The sequence below is a fragment of the Mixophyes fleayi genome, chromosome 12 (assembly GCF_038048845.1).
Source record: "Mixophyes fleayi isolate aMixFle1 chromosome 12, aMixFle1.hap1, whole genome shotgun sequence".
Classification (NCBI taxonomy): Eukaryota; Metazoa; Chordata; class Amphibia; order Anura; family Limnodynastidae; genus Mixophyes; species Mixophyes fleayi.
This window is the reverse complement of record NC_134413.1, coordinates 5,891,855-5,907,871: the sequence shown is the minus strand read 5'-3', so window position 1 is coordinate 5,907,871 and position 16,017 is coordinate 5,891,855. Positions and strand designations below refer to the sequence as shown.

Sequence of the window (16,017 nt, the reverse complement as noted above, 5' to 3'; positions counted from 1 at the left end):
TATAGAGTGGTGGAGGCAGCACTATGTCTCATATATAGCAGTGTGTAGAGAGGAGGAGTCCGCACTATGTCTCATATATAGCAGTGTGTAGAGAGGAGGAGTCCGCACTATGTCTCATATATAGCAGTGTGTAGAGAGGTGGAGGCAGCACTATGTCTCATATATAGTAGTGTGTAGAGTGGTGGAGGCAGCACTATGTCTCATATATAGCAGTGTATAGAGAGGTGGAGGCAGCACTATGTCTCATATATAGGGGTGTATAGAGAGGTGGAGGCAGCACTATGTCTCATATATAGCAGTGTATAGAGAGGTGGAGTCAGCACTATGTCTCATATATAACAGTGTGTAGAGAGGTGGAAGCAGCACTATGTCTCATATATAGCAGTGTATAGAGTGGTGGAGGCAGCACTATGTCTCATATATAGCAGTGTGTAGAGAGGAGGAGTCAGCACTATGTCTCATATATAGCAGTGTGTAGAGAGGAGGAGTCCGCACTATGTCTCATATATAGCAGTGTGTAGAGAGGTGGAGGCAGCACTATGTCTCATATATAGCAGTGTGTAGAGTGGTGGAGGCAGCACTATGTCTCATATATAACAGTGTGTAGAGAGGTGGAGGCAGCACTATGTCTCATATATAACAGTGTGTAGAGAGGTGGAAGCAGCACTATGTCTCATATATAGCAGTGTGTAGAGAGGTGGAAGCAGCACTATGTCTCATATATAACAGTGTGTAGAGAGGAGGAGTCAGCACTATGTCTCATATATAGCAGTGTAAAGAGAGGTGGAGTCAGCACTATGTCTCATATATAACAGTATGTAGAGAGGTGGAAGCAGCACTATGTCTCATATATAGCAGTGTGTAGAGAGGAGGAGTCAGCACTATGTCTCATATATAGCAGTGTGTAGAGAGGAGGAGTCAGCACTATGTCTCATATATAGCAGTGTGTAGAGAGGAGGAGTCAGCACTATGACTCATATATAGCAGTGTATAGAGTAGTGGAGGCAGCACTATGTCTCATATATAGCAGTGTGTAGAGAGGTGGAGGCAGCACTATGTCTCATATATAGCAGTGTGTACAGAGGTGGAGGCAGCACTATGTCTCATATATAGCAGTGTGTAGAGTGGTGGAGGCAGCACTATGTCTCATATATAGCAGTGTGTAGAGAGGAGGAGTCAGCACTATGTCTCATATATAGCAGTGTGTAGAGAGGAGGAGGCAGCACTAAGTCTCATATATAGCAGTGTATAGAGTGGTGGAGGCAGCACTATGTCTCATATATAGCAGTGTGTAGAGAGGTGGAGGCAGCACTATGTCTCATATATAGCAGTGTGTACAGAGGTGGAGGCAGCACTATGTCTCATATATAGCAGTGTGTAGAGTGGTGGAGGCAGCACTATGTCTCATATATAGCAGTGTGTAGAGAGGAGGAGTCAGCACTATGTCTCATATATAACAGTGTGTAGAGAGGTGGAAGCAGCACTATGTCTCATATATAGCAGTGTGTACAGAGGAGGAGTCAGCACTATGTCTCATATATAGCAGTGTGTACAGAGGAGGAGGCAGCACTATGTCTCATATATAGCAGTGTGTACAGAGGAGGAGGCAGCACTATGTCTCATATATAACAGTGTATAGAGAGGAGGAGTCAGCACTATGTCTCATATATAACAGTGTGTAGAGAGGTGGAGGCAGCACTATGTCTCATATATAACAGTGTGTACAGAGGAGGAGTCAGCACTATGTCTCATATATAGCAGTGTGTAGAGAGGTGGAGGCAGCACTATGTCTCATATATAGCAGTGTGTAGAGAGGTGGAAGCAGCACTATGTCTCATATATAGCAGTGTGTAGAGAGGTGGAGGCAGCACTATGTCTCATATATAGCAGTGTGTAGAGAGGTGGAAGCAGCACTATGTCTCATATATAGCAGTGTGTAGAGAGGAGGAGTCAGCACTATGTCTCATATATAGCAGGGTGTAGAGAGGTGGAGGCAGCACTATGTCTCATATATAGCAGTGTGTAGAGAGGTGGAGGCAGCACTATGTCTCATATATAGCAGTGTGTAGAGTGGTGGAGGCAGCACTATGTCTCATATATAGCAGTGTATAGAGAGGTGGAGGCAGCACTATGTCTCATATATAGGAGTGTATAGAGAGGTGGAGGCAGCACTATGTCTCATATATAGCAGTGTATAGAGAGGTGGAGTCAGCACTATGTCTCATATATAACAGTGTGTAGAGAGGTGGAAGCAGCACTATGTCTCATATATAGCAGTGTATAGAGTGGTGGAGGCAGCACTATGTCTCATATATAGCAGTGTGTAGAGAGGAGGAGTCAGCACTATGTCTCATATATAGCAGTGTGTAGAGAGGTGGAGGCAGCACTATATCTCATATATAACAGTGTGTAGAGAGGTGGAGGCAGCACTATGTCTCATATATAGCAGTGTATAGAGTGGTGGTGGCAGCACTATGACTCATATATAGCAGTGTATAGAGAGGAGGAGTCAGCACTATGTCTCATATATAGCAGTGTGTAGAGTGGTGGAGGCAGCACTATGTCTCATATATAACAGTGTGTAGAGAGGTGGAGGCAGCACTATGTCTCATATATAACAGTGTGTAGAGAGGTGGAGGCAGCACTATGTCTCATATATAGCAGTGTATAGAGAGGTGGAAGCAGCACTATGTCTCATATATAGCAGTGTATAGAGAGGTGGAAGCAGCACTATGTCTCATATATAACAGTGTGTAGAGAGGTGGAAGCAGCACTATGTCTCATATATAGCAGTGTATAGAGAGGTGGAAGCAGCACTATGTCTCATATATAGCAGTGTAAAGAGAGGTGGAGTCAGCACTATGTCTCATATATAACAGTATGTAGAGAGGTGGAAGCAGCACTATGTCTCATATATAACAGTGTGTAGAGAGGAGGAGTCAGCACTATGTCTCATATATAGCAGTGTGTAGAGAGGAGGAGTCAGCACTATGTCTCATATATAACAGTGTGTAGAGAGGAGGAGTCAGCACTATGTCTCATATATAACAGTGTGTAGAGAGGTGGAAGCAGCACTATGTCTCATATATAACAGTGTGTAGAGAGGTGGAGGCAGCACTATGTCTCATATATAGCAGTGTGTAGAGAGGTGGAGGCAGCACTATGTCTCATATATAGCAGTGTATAGAGAGGTGGAGGCAGCACTATGTCTCATATATAGCAGTGTATAGAGTGGTGGAGGCAGCACTATGTCTCATATATAGCAGTGTGTACAGAGGTGGAAGCAGCACTAAGTCTCATATATAGCAGTGTATAGAGTGGTGGAGGCAGCACTATGTCTCATATATAGCAGTGTGTAGAGAGGTGGAGGCAGCACTATGTCTCATATATAGCAGTGTGTACAGAGGTGGAGGCAGCACTATGTCTCATATATAGCAGTGTGTAGAGTGGTGGAGGCAGCACTATGTCTCATATATAGCAGTGTGTAGAGAGGAGGAGTCAGCACTATGTCTCATATATAGCAGTGTATAGAGTGGTGGAGGCAGCACTAAGTCTCATATATAGCAGTGTATAGAGTGGTGGAGGCAGCACTATGTCTCATATATAGCAGTGTGTAGAGAGGTGGAGGCAGCACTATGTCTCATATATAGCAGTGTGTACAGAGGTGGAGGCAGCACTATGTCTCATATATAGCAGTGTGTACAGAGGAGGAGTCAGCACTATGTCTCATATATAGCAGTGTGTACAGAGGAGGAGGCAGCACTATGTCTCATATATAGCAGTGTGTACAGAGGAGGAGGCAGCACTATGTCTCATATATAGCAGTGTATAGAGAGGAGGAGTCAGCACTATGTCTCATATATAACAGTGTGTAGAGAGGTGGAGGCAGCACTATGTCTCATATATAACAGTGTGTACAGAGGAGGAGTCAGCACTATGTCTCATATATAGCAGTGTGTACAGAGGAGGAGTCAGCACTATGTCTCATATATAACAGTGTGTACAGAGGAGGAGTCAGCACTATGTCTCATATATAGCAGTGTATAGAGAGGAGGAGTCAGCACTATGTCTCATATATAGCAGGGTGTAGAGAGGTGGAGGCAGCACTATGTCTCATATATAGCAGTGTGTAGAGAGGTTGAGGCAGCACTATGTCTCATATATAGCAGTGTGTAGAGAGGTGGAGGCAGCACTATGTCTCATATATAGCAGTGTATAGAGAGGTGGAGTCAGCACTATGTCTCATATATAGCAGTGTGTAGAGAGGTGGAAGCAGCACTATGTCTCATATATAGCAGTGTGTAGAGAGGTGGAGGCAGCACTATGTCTCATATATAGCAGTGTGTAGAGAGGAGGAGGCAGCACTATGTCTCATATATAGCAGTGTGTAGAGAGGAGGAGGCAGCACTATGTCTCATATATAGCAGTGTGTAGAGAGGTGGAGTCAGCACTATGTCTCATATATAGCAGTGTATAGAGAGGAGGAGTCAGCACTATGTCTCATATATAACAGTGTGTAGAGAGGTGGAGGCAGCACTATGTCTCATATATAGCAGTGTGTAGAGAGGTGGAAGCAGCACTATATCTCATATATAGCAGTGTATAGAGAGGTGGAGGCAGCACTATGTCTCATATATAGCAGTGTGTACAGAGGAGGAGTCAGTACTATGTCTCATATATAGCAGTGTGTAGAGAGGTGGAGTCAGCACTATGTCTCATATATAACAGTGTGTAGAGAGGTGGAGGCAGCACTATATCTCATATATAACAGTGTGTAGAGTGGTGGAGGCAGCACTATGTCTCATATATAGCAGTGTGTAGAGAGGTGGAGGCAGCACTATGTCTCATATATAGCAGTGTGTAGAGAGGTGGAGGCAGCACTATGTCTCATATATAGCAGTGTGTAGAGAGGTTGAGGCAGCACTATGTCTCATATATAGCAGTGTGTAGAGAGGTGGAGGCAGCACTATGTCTCATATATAGCAGTGTGTAGAGAGGTGGAGGCAGCACTATATCTCATATATAACAGTGTGTAGAGAGGTGGAGGCAGCACTATGTCTCATATATAGCAGTGTATAGAGTGGTGGTGGCAGCACTATGACTCATATATAGCAGTGTATAGAGAGGAGGAGTCAGCACTATGTCTCATATATAGCAGTGTGTAGAGTGGTGGAGGCAGCACTATGTCTCATATATAACAGTGTGTAGAGAGGTGGAGGCAGCACTATGTCTCATATATAACAGTGTGTAGAGAGGTGGAGGCAGCACTATGTCTCATATATAGCAGTGTATAGAGAGGTGGAAGCAGCACTATGTCTCATATATAGCAGTGTATAGAGAGGTGGAAGCAGCACTATGTCTCATATATAACAGTGTGTAGAGAGGTGGAAGCAGCACTATGTCTCATATATAGCAGTGTATAGAGAGGTGGAAGCAGCACTATGTCTCATATATAGCAGTGTAAAGAGAGGTGGAGTCAGCACTATGTCTCATATATAACAGTATGTAGAGAGGTGGAAGCAGCACTATGTCTCATATATAGCAGTGTGTAGAGAGGAGGAGTCAGCACTATGTCTCATATATAGCAGTGTGTAGAGAGGAGGAGTCAGCACTATGTCTCATATATAACAGTGTGTAGAGAGGAGGAGTCAGCACTATGTCTCATATATAACAGTATGTAGAGAGGTGGAAGCAGCACTATGTCTCATATATAACAGTGTGTAGAGAGGTGGAGGCAGCACTATGTCTCATATATAGCAGTGTATAGAGAGGTGGAGGCAGCACTATGTCTCATATATAGCAGTGTATAGAGTGGTGGAGGCAGCACTATGTCTCATATATAGCAGTGTATAGAGTGGTGGAGGCAGCACTATGTCTCATATATAGCAGTGTGTAGAGAGGTGGAGGCAGCACTATGTCTCATATATAGCAGTGTGTACAGAGGTGGAGGCAGCACTATGTCTCATATATAGCAGTGTGTAGAGTGGTGGAGGCAGCACTATGTCTCATATATAGCAGTGTGTAGAGAGGAGGAGTCAGCACTATGTCTCATATATAGCAGTGTATAGAGTGGTGGAGGCAGCACTAAGTCTCATATATAGCAGTGTATAGAGTGGTGGAGGCAGCACTATGTCTCATATATAGCAGTGTGTAGAGAGGTGGAGGCAGCACTATGTCTCATATATAGCAGTGTGTACAGAGGTGGAGGCAGCACTATGTCTCATATATAGCAGTGTGTACAGAGGAGGAGTCAGCACTATGTCTCATATATAGCAGTGTGTACAGAGGAGGAGGCAGCACTATGTCTCATATATAGCAGTGTGTACAGAGGAGGAGGCAGCACTATGTCTCATATATAGCAGTGTATAGAGAGGAGGAGTCAGCACTATGTCTCATATATAACAGTGTGTAGAGAGGTGGAGGCAGCACTATGTCTCATATATAACAGTGTGTACAGAGGAGGAGTCAGCACTATGTCTCATATATAGCAGTGTTTACAGAGGAGGAGTCAGCACTATGTCTCATATATAACAGTGTGTACAGAGGAGGAGTCAGCACTATGTCTCATATATAGCAGTGTATAGAGAGGAGGAGTCAGCACTATGTCTCATATATAGCAGGGTGTAGAGAGGTGGAGGCAGCACTATGTCTCATATATAGCAGTGTGTAGAGAGGTTGAGGCAGCACTATGTCTCATATATAGCAGTGTGTAGAGAGGTGGAGGCAGCACTATGTCTCATATATAGCAGTGTATAGAGAGGTGGAGTCAGCACTATGTCTCATATATAGCAGTGTGTAGAGAGGTGGAAGCAGCACTATGTCTCATATATAGCAGTGTATAGAGAGGTGGAGGCAGCACTATGTCTCATATATAGCAGTGTGTAGAGAGGAGGAGGCAGCACTATGTCTCATATATAGCAGTGTGTAGAGAGGAGGAGGCAGCACTATGTCTCATATATAGCAGTGTGTAGAGAGGTGGAGGCAGCACTATGTCTCATATATAGCAGTGTGTAGAGAGGAGGAGGCAGCACTATGTCTCATATATAACAGTGTGTAGAGAGGTGGAGGCAGCACTATGTCTCATATATAACAGTGTGTAGAGAGGTGGAAGCAGCACTATGTCTCATATATAGCAGTGTGTACAGAGGTGGAGGCAGCACTATGTCTCATATACAGGGCTGCCAAGAGGAATTCAGGGCCCGGGTACAACAAACTCATGGGGCCCCCCCATAGTTGAGTAAGCCCTAAAAATTTTTTGCGCCGCCTAACGGCGGCGCAAAAAACACGAAGCGGGTTTGGTCATACATTCAGGGGCGTGTCAATGCGCCATTGGGGCGTGGCTAGCCTAACGACGGTGCAAAAATTTTCGGGAATGTGGTCATACATTTGGGGCCGTGGCAATGCACCGTTGGGCGCATAGCTAGCACATCAAAATCACTAGGTCCTGAATTCACCACAGCGTCACATATGTCCAAGCACTCCTGACTTTTAAGACATCCAGCACCACAGTGTAGTATACAAAGAATGCAGTGTGTACACAAACAGTTCAGTCTTGGCCTGCGCCCACTGGGCTCACCAAACATTGGTATTGTCCCTACTAGAATCACAACATTTCACACACTATGCTGCTCTGTCCTACCTGTTCTTCTCACTTTCTCCACCCGAGGCTGCTGGTTTCTTTAGTTGTGGCTTGCCTGGATCTTGGAATGTAGAAGGACCTATTTGGGAAAAAAATGGCTACATTTAGAAAATTTCAGTCAGACGCAGCGTTAAATCAATAGCACCCACGATTAATAATTAGGCCTTCCTCCAGCCCCAACATTAAAATAATAGAATTCACATGTAATAAATAAACCTATTTCCCGTCATGCAAACAGCCTAGCAATACCTATTTCCCGCAACCATCACTGCCATTAAATAATTCATAGTCACATTTAATAAATAGACCTCATCCTCCCCAAACTCACCTCCACATTCAATAGGCCCCAAATCACCCCATCTTAAATTAATAATCCCCACTATTAAATTGCCTCACCATCACCCTACAAACAAAATAGCGCCCATTAATTAGCCACCACCTACCGCACACACACTACATTGCAACAAGCCCCATCACAACTACACTGCGCCCTCCATGCTGCTTTCCCCCCTTTTTATTCACTCTGTGCCTCTTTGCCCCTTTTTTTTATAACTCTGTGCCTCTCTGCCGCTGTTTTCCTCCTCTGTGCCTCTCTGCCCCTGTTTTCCTCCTCTGTGCCTCTCTGCCCCTCTTTTCCTCCTCTGTGCCTCTCTGCCCCTCTTTTCCTCCTCTGTGCCTCTCTGCCCCTCTTTTCCTCCTCTGTGCCTCTCTTTTCCTCCTCTGTGCCCCTCTTTTCCTCCTCTGTGCCCCTCTTTTCCTCCTCTGTGCCCCTCTTTTCCTCCTCTGTGCCCCTCTTTTCCTCCTCTGTGCCTCTCTTTTCCTCCTCTGTGCCTCTCTTTTCCTCCTCTGTGCCTCTCTTTTCCTCCTCTGTGCCTCTCTTTTCCTCCTCTGTGCCTCTCTTTTCCTCCTCTGTGCCCCTCTTTTCCTCCTCTGTGCCCCTCTTTTCCTCCTCTGTGCCTCTCTTTTCCTCCTCTGTGCCCCTCTTTTCCTCCTCTGTGCCTCTCTTTTCCTCCTCTGTGCCTCTCTTTTCCTCCCCTGTGCCTCTCTTTTCCTCCTCTGTGCCTCTCTTTTCCTCCTCTGTCCCTCTCTTTTCCTCCTCTGTGCCTCTCAGTTTCTTTCCTTACCTTTTGTCAGCTTCTTTCTTTTCTTCTCTTCTCTTCTGTCTTCTCTTCTTTCTTCTTCTTTGGTCTTGTCAGGCTGCGGCGCTCCTCACTGACTGACTGCCGGGCGTGACTTGATGACGTCACGCCCGACAGTCAGTGTGAATGGAGAAGACAGGAGAGGAGGGACGCGGCGCCGCGGTCACGTGAGTATTGATTTTTTTTTTTTTTTTTTATTTCTTATAGCTCCCCCCACCAACGCCCCCCCCCTCCCCCTACCCCGCGGGAATTTTTTTTTTAAAAAAATAAAAATACGCAAAATACAAAAAAATAAAATAAAAAAAAAAAATGACAAAAAATAGCAGCAAGGGCCCGGCCCGTTCCCCCTGGCATGGCCGGGCCCGGGTAAAATGTACCCGCTCCCCCCCCCTCTCGGCGGCCCTGCTCATATATAACAGTGTGTACAGAGGTGGAGTCAGCACTATGTCTCATATATAGCAGTGTGTACAGAGGTGGAGTCAGCACTATGTCTCATATATAACAGTGTGTAGAGAGGTGGAGGCAGCACTATGTCTCATATATAGCAGTGTGTACAGAGGAGGAGTCAGTACTATGTCTCATATATAGCAGTGTGTAGAGAGGTGGAGGCAGCACTATGTCTCATATATAACAGTGTGTAGAGAGGTGGAGGCAGCACTATGTCTCATATATAACAGTGTGTAGAGAGGTGGAGGCAGCACTATGTCTCATATATAACAGTGTGTACAGAGGTGGAGGCAGCACTATGTCTCATATATAGCAGTGTATAGAGTGGTGGAGGCAGCACTATGACTCATATATAGAAGTGTGTAGAGTGGTGGAGGCAGCACTATGTCTCATATATAGCAGTGTATAGAATGGTGGAGGCAGCACTATGACTCATATATAGCAGTGTGTAGAGTGGTGGAGGCAGCACTATGACTCATATATAGCAGTGTGTAGAGAGGTGGAGGCAGCACTATGTCTCATATATAGCAGGGTATAGAGTGGTGGAGGCAGCACTATGTCTCATATATAGCAGTGTATAGAGTGGTGGAGGCAGCACTATGACTCATATATAGCAGTGTATAGAGTGGTGGAGGCAGCACTATGTCTCATATATAGCAGTGTATAGAGTGGTGGTGGCAGCACTATGTCTCATATATAGCAGTGTATAGAGAGGTGGAAGCAGCACTATGTCTCATATATAGCAGTGTGTACAGAGGTGGAGGCAGCACTATGTCTCATATATAGCAGTGTGTAGAGAGGTGGAGGCAGCACTATGTCTCATATATAGCAGTGTGTAGAGAGGAGGAGGCAGCACTATGTCTCATATATAGCAGTGTGTAAAGAGGTGGAGGCAGCACTATGTCTCATATATAGCAGTGTGTAGAGAGGTGGAGGCAGCACTATGTCTCATATATAACAGTGTGTAGAGAGGTGGAGGCAGCACTATGTCTCATATATAGCAGTGTGTAGAGAGGAGGAGGCAGCACTATGTCTCATATATAGCAGTGTATAGAGTGGTGGAGGCAGCACTATGTCTCATATATAGCAGTGTGTAGAGAGGTTGAGGCAGCACTATGTCTCATATATAGCAGTGTATAGAGAGGTGGAGGCAGCACTATGTCTCATATATAACAGTGTATAGAGTGGTGGAGGCAGCACTATGTCTCATATATAGCAGTGTGTAGAGAGGTGGAGGCAGCACTATGTCTCATATATAGCAGTGTGTAGAGAGGTGGAGGCAGCACTATGTCTCATATATAACAGTGTGTAGAGAAGTGGAGGCAGCACTATGTCTCATATATGGCAGTGTGTAGAGAGGTGGAGGCAGCACTATGTCTCATATATAGCAGTGTGTAGAGAGGTGGAGGCAGCACTATGTCTCATATATGGCAGTGTGTAGAGAGGTGGAGGCAACACTATGTCTCATATATAGCAGTGTATAGAGAGGTGGAGGCAGCACTATGTCTCATATATAGCAGTGTTGGTTGAGAACTGTGCACGGACACACGGCCAAGTTGTAAGGACAATTTGGAAGTTTCTGAAGATTGTGGGCTTAAGGGGTGTAGTTTTAATAATTGTTGCTGTGATGCGTGATGAATATATTTTCTGTCACTGGATTTAACTTTTTTAAATCTGGTAACCATGAATGATATAGAATCTTGCCCAGTGCATGAATAATGCATTCTGCAGTGTGCAGATATTATAATGTGAGGACAACCGGACCTCACTGACCTGCCAACCTTTACATTAAACATGGACACTTTTACGTAATATGCTTAAGAATTTAAATTTACGATGATCGGGTCAGGGTCTGGGCCGCTCCTTGGTAGCGGCCCAGTAGCGATTCATTCTCTAGTGTACTTTTTATAATTTTACCCGATTTCACAAATCACTTGTACTTGTTCAACAACTTCGTATAGACTCCTGGATTCACACTTTGTGCCAAGACAAAAGCAGACTGATGTGAATCGAGCTGTAGATGCAAATTCAAAGGCTTGACTAATGAAACAATCGCTTGTTCTAATCCTTTTTCCTAGGTTCTCTACCATTCAGACATGAAATATGACTGTTTACAGTTTCCTTGTCAGCTGCTCTGCAATACAGTAAAAAATCATTCTCATCTCCCTGCTCATTGTGTGGAGGGAGAATAGATAGTGTTGCATGTTAAGAATATGCAATGAGATGTAAGTAGACGTGTTGACGTATTTCTACCGTTTTATTGTTGTTGTACCTCTGTCGCTCTTATCTGAGGTTCTCTGATGTGTATTTTGGTGGCTAGGTGGAAGCGAAGTTGATAAAGCTTTGTGGGCAAGGGTAGGGCGGGGTGACTACACACAGTAGAGAATAAATACTGTATATTTTTTTAATATAAGCACCCACTGTCTTTAAGAGTAAGATCACCAGGCACTTGTATGCTTAGAAATTCGCTTTTCACGTATACATAAAACTCAGGATTACAATTGCATTGCAGAAACCTTGCCCTCTCTTTGGGTAAATACGCTAGATTTTAGGCTCAATATTATTTTTGCTAAACTAGTGTCAGCTGTTGACGTTTTCAAATGAAAAAAAACAAAACAGGTTCTTGTATTTTTCAGAGAAGTTCATTCTGACGGCTACAGGATGACGGACAGTTCAACAGCACGTCAATGGCTTTTAGGCTCTTTAATTCCATCCAAAAGCAAATATATCTCGTCACCTAAGAAGAGCTGAATTTTCCATCAGCAGTTAACAAATGTTCATGCAAAAATAGGCAGGCGTTCTGCCAAGCTGCTCCAGATTGTCTAATAGAGCTAATTTTTGTAGACTATTAATTCATCTTCTTAACTCCGTCTGCATTCCAATCACATAAAACTGCCTTTCATTCTGTGTATAATTGAAACACTATATATGTGTAATGCAAAATAATAATAGCATAATACAGACAGTGGTTGAGTGCATTGATATAAACAAAACATACAAGTAAGAAAATGTGATTTTACTTTAAAAAAATATATATATACATATGTAGAAGGGAAAAGCAAAACATGTAAAACACACATTTCGTCAGCTGTTAATTACATCAATTTAAAACCATAGGTAAATGTTTATGGCACTTTTCACAGGCTATATTTGGATGGTTACTTTGAATTATCTCCTAGAAGCATTGCTTTGCTGTTCAGATGAGGATGTTTTCCTGTGTTCACGTACAGTTCTAAGCCTTTAAGCCAATTATACCGAATCCCCTTGTGAGAAAAACTCTTCTATAATTTACCTGGGAGCTTTAAACTTCTTACAATCTTGTTTGAGTACAAGCAATATGCAGAAAGTAGTCCTAGTTTTTAATATGAGTTTATTTATTTTTTAACAGTGAAATGTAGAATTAAAACGATAATTCCAAACAATTTTTACCAACATGAGGGAAGCAAAATTAAATCAAATTAAAACTAATAAAATATAATAACAAGATCTAGCACTTTTATTTTTACTTATTTCACTTCAAAAGTTTGCATGTCACCTACGATTTGAATTAGGCAATCAGAGGAAAAGATACCTTAAGTTAAAACCCCTGAGGGAACCAGAAGATCTGAAAAGTTCATTTGGGGAAATGTATGCAAATTGTGACCCTTTAACTTTCATTATGAGTAATGTTGTTCTGCCCCTTTTCAATAGCACTGTCAAATGTATATTATTTGGAGGTATAAAAAAACAGGCTACAAGTATTAAATGTGACATAATTGTCAAATCTGGAAAAAAACTGAAACATTGTATCTCTTTTCAAGACATATTGGAATCTGCTCGACCATTAATACATTTTTCTATTTAATTTCTCAGCACTTATAACTTACAGAGCCAAACTACAATAGATGCACACGGACTTATCATCAGTTTATTAGTTATTAAATGACATTACTTCACAAGGAGTCATAAATCCTTAGACACTTTTCAGATCTTGCATGGTTAATAGCCCTTTCCCTAATAAAAGGAGGATAGATACATTTATTATTTTTTTGGACTGTTTGATAATATTACCGCTGGTGTAAATGACACCGATACATTAACAACTGTCTTTTTCTTCTATTATAGATGTTAATTCATTTTGCTGCCTATAACACTGTCTCATATACCTGACTGCGGATCTTTAAATCTTGTCTAAGGCACTTGGAATTTTTCTGATGTTTGAGTCGTCTGAAATTGTTTTACAGCTGAAAAAAAACATAGAACCCAGAAGTAATGTCTCTTTCTTTAGAAAACCATTAAAGAGAATTTAACAAATTAAATGTATGCTAACAGGAAACCTTCAGAAATCAGCCCCCAGAGAACAAAAGATCAATATGTAAACAGTATCGATATTATCTATTTCATTGTTATTTAATATTGTACATCACTCAGAGAATTCAAATACTGCAGCCTATGCTTTGTTTAAATTTAAAATAGAATAACTTGTGTGTTTTGAATTTCTTTAAAATGCTTAATACATAACTAGAGTGAGGAAGTTTAATTGTAAATAAGTAAGAGGAAACATTTTGTTTATTCACAAAACAGAAAGAAACAAGTAAACATTGAAACTGTTGTACATTGTAAAAAACACAAGGTGAAATGTAAATAGGCAGGTTATTGGTGATAAATTAAAAGTTGCATTTGCACAAGGTGTATATATATATATATATATATATATATATATATATATATATATATATATATATATATATATATATATATAAGGCATGCGGTATGAATAATGACAACTGTGAATCATAATGCCTTTCCTTTTTTCGTAACATAGTGAAAATAACAGACATATAGTCTATGCATTATAGATTTCTAGCCCATTGTTAGATGCCAAGGATGAACAAGGTATCTGGTCAATGTGCTCCATTAGGTATTTTCTTACCTCTAGACAAGGCTGCAGGTGATTTTAGAAGGCCGATGGACACAGTAAATTAAGACCAAAGAAAAAAGAAAAAAAAAAAGCACGATACGAAAGTTTTTAAGGAAGAGGTTTGTCTGCAAGGTAAGCCTTTGAAAACGATTTCTGTGTTCCTCTGAAACAGGCTTCCTTCTATCAAGCCAGTCAAAGACATCATTGGCAGAAACATCTGAAAGAATCATCGCATCTTGGCTGTCACTGAAAAAGCAGAGATTTTAAATAATAATTGAGAGTGAAGTGGGAATAAATTAAACAAAGAAATGATGACATACCAAAACAAGAGAAAGAGGGAGAACATTATATCCATCTATCCATATAGTCCTCATTTACGTGACGGAATTAAATCTTTATTTTAATTATTTTGCAGGAATATTGCTCGTAATTTAAAAAAAATAAATAAATGAATGTTTCATTGAGCTGTATACATCTGTGTAACTAGTAGCAATAGTCTGCCTGCAATGTGGCCAAATATAAACATATATTATGCAATCATGATATTACTTCAAACACTTGATTATTCACATGAAAATCCCACCACTTCTGCCTTAGTGTTACGCCTTTACCTATACAAATAAATTACAAGACAATAAATGCCCCCAGTGAATGCCAAACTCGTATAAAGCAAAGGAAGAGACGGGGAAATGTTAATTGGGAAATAAATTACAGTGTTATATTGTTACAGGAGGCACAATGTATACACAGACCTCAGGTTCAGGCAGAGAATGCAACATATTATCAGATAAGAGTGGTACAAGTGTGTAACAGCGTCAGAATCACAAAACAAAATTGCTCTGCACCCTATTCAATGCCTATTCTTTTAAGGGGTGCAACAAGTTTTAATTATATTGATACAGATTTACATAAGGAGATGATAGTTCTAAAACTTCACCAAAAAAATTGCAAAGTTACTATAATAGTGATTCTTATATTATATACAGTATATATAATGTATATTTACTTGGGCACCTTAAACCTCTTTAAAGACAGCAAACTCAATTATTTATGTTTGTACAACATATTTAAAGGGATTTTCTGCTTTAAAAAAACTTTGCTAAATAACTTGTCTTAGCAATAATAGTAGTTTGGAGGGAACCGAAAACCTACATATAGGACAGTTGCATATTATTTATTGATATAGCGCTACCATATAACACTGTGTTGTACATAGAATAAATCATTCACATCAGTCCCTGCCCCATTGGAGCTAACACTCTAAATTCCCTAACACACACACACACACACCCATTAACATACAATGTATGTCTTTTGGAGTGTGGGATGAAACCGGAGCACCCAGAGGAAACCCACGCAAACACAGGGAGAACATACATGGCACAGATAGGATCGGGAATCAAACTCATGACTCCAGCGCTGTGAGGTAGCAATGCTAACCACCATGCCACCATTCTGCCCACATATCAATGGCTCTGTAAAAAGCTGACCAGCTGCAGAGGTGACTGGCAGAGTTGCCATCTATACGTAAGTGCTGGGGTACTGCTAAATACAGCAAGTGGTGGACTTTCCAGACATGGAACCTCTCCCAAAGTAATATCATTGGTAAGTTAAGGTATTTAGTCAAATACATCTTTAAAACCACTTTAATACAAGAAAGAAGAGTCAAAGTTGCCAATGTTGGTAATTGATATTAAGAGACTGTTATTTATCCCAAACAGTGAAAATCAAATTGTCAACATTTATAACTTACTCGGATTGTTCCTAAAAAAAACATTAACATTTGTGGTTAATGTCTGAGTTATTTAAAATAAAATAAAAAGATTGTTGGCAAATTCATTAAACCTTTATATTTCTTTTACTTTATTTATTTATTTTACACACAAAATCAC

At 41.5% G+C, this 16,017-nt stretch overlaps 1 long non-coding RNA gene across 1 annotated transcript in view; it reads right to left on the bottom strand.

Moving 5' to 3' along the window:
• LOC142108738 (uncharacterized) overlaps window positions 1-14,345 on the bottom strand; it is a 44,731-nt gene extending 30,386 nt beyond the window's left edge. Inside the window, exons 1-2 of the long non-coding RNA XR_012680219.1 lie at window positions 14,138-14,345; window positions 13,371-13,448 (exon numbers count right to left, since the gene is read on the bottom strand). This is a non-coding gene — a long non-coding RNA (uncharacterized LOC142108738). The remainder of the gene's footprint in view (window positions 1-13,370; window positions 13,449-14,137) is intronic.
• Window positions 14,346-16,017: the final 1,672 nt, after the last annotated feature.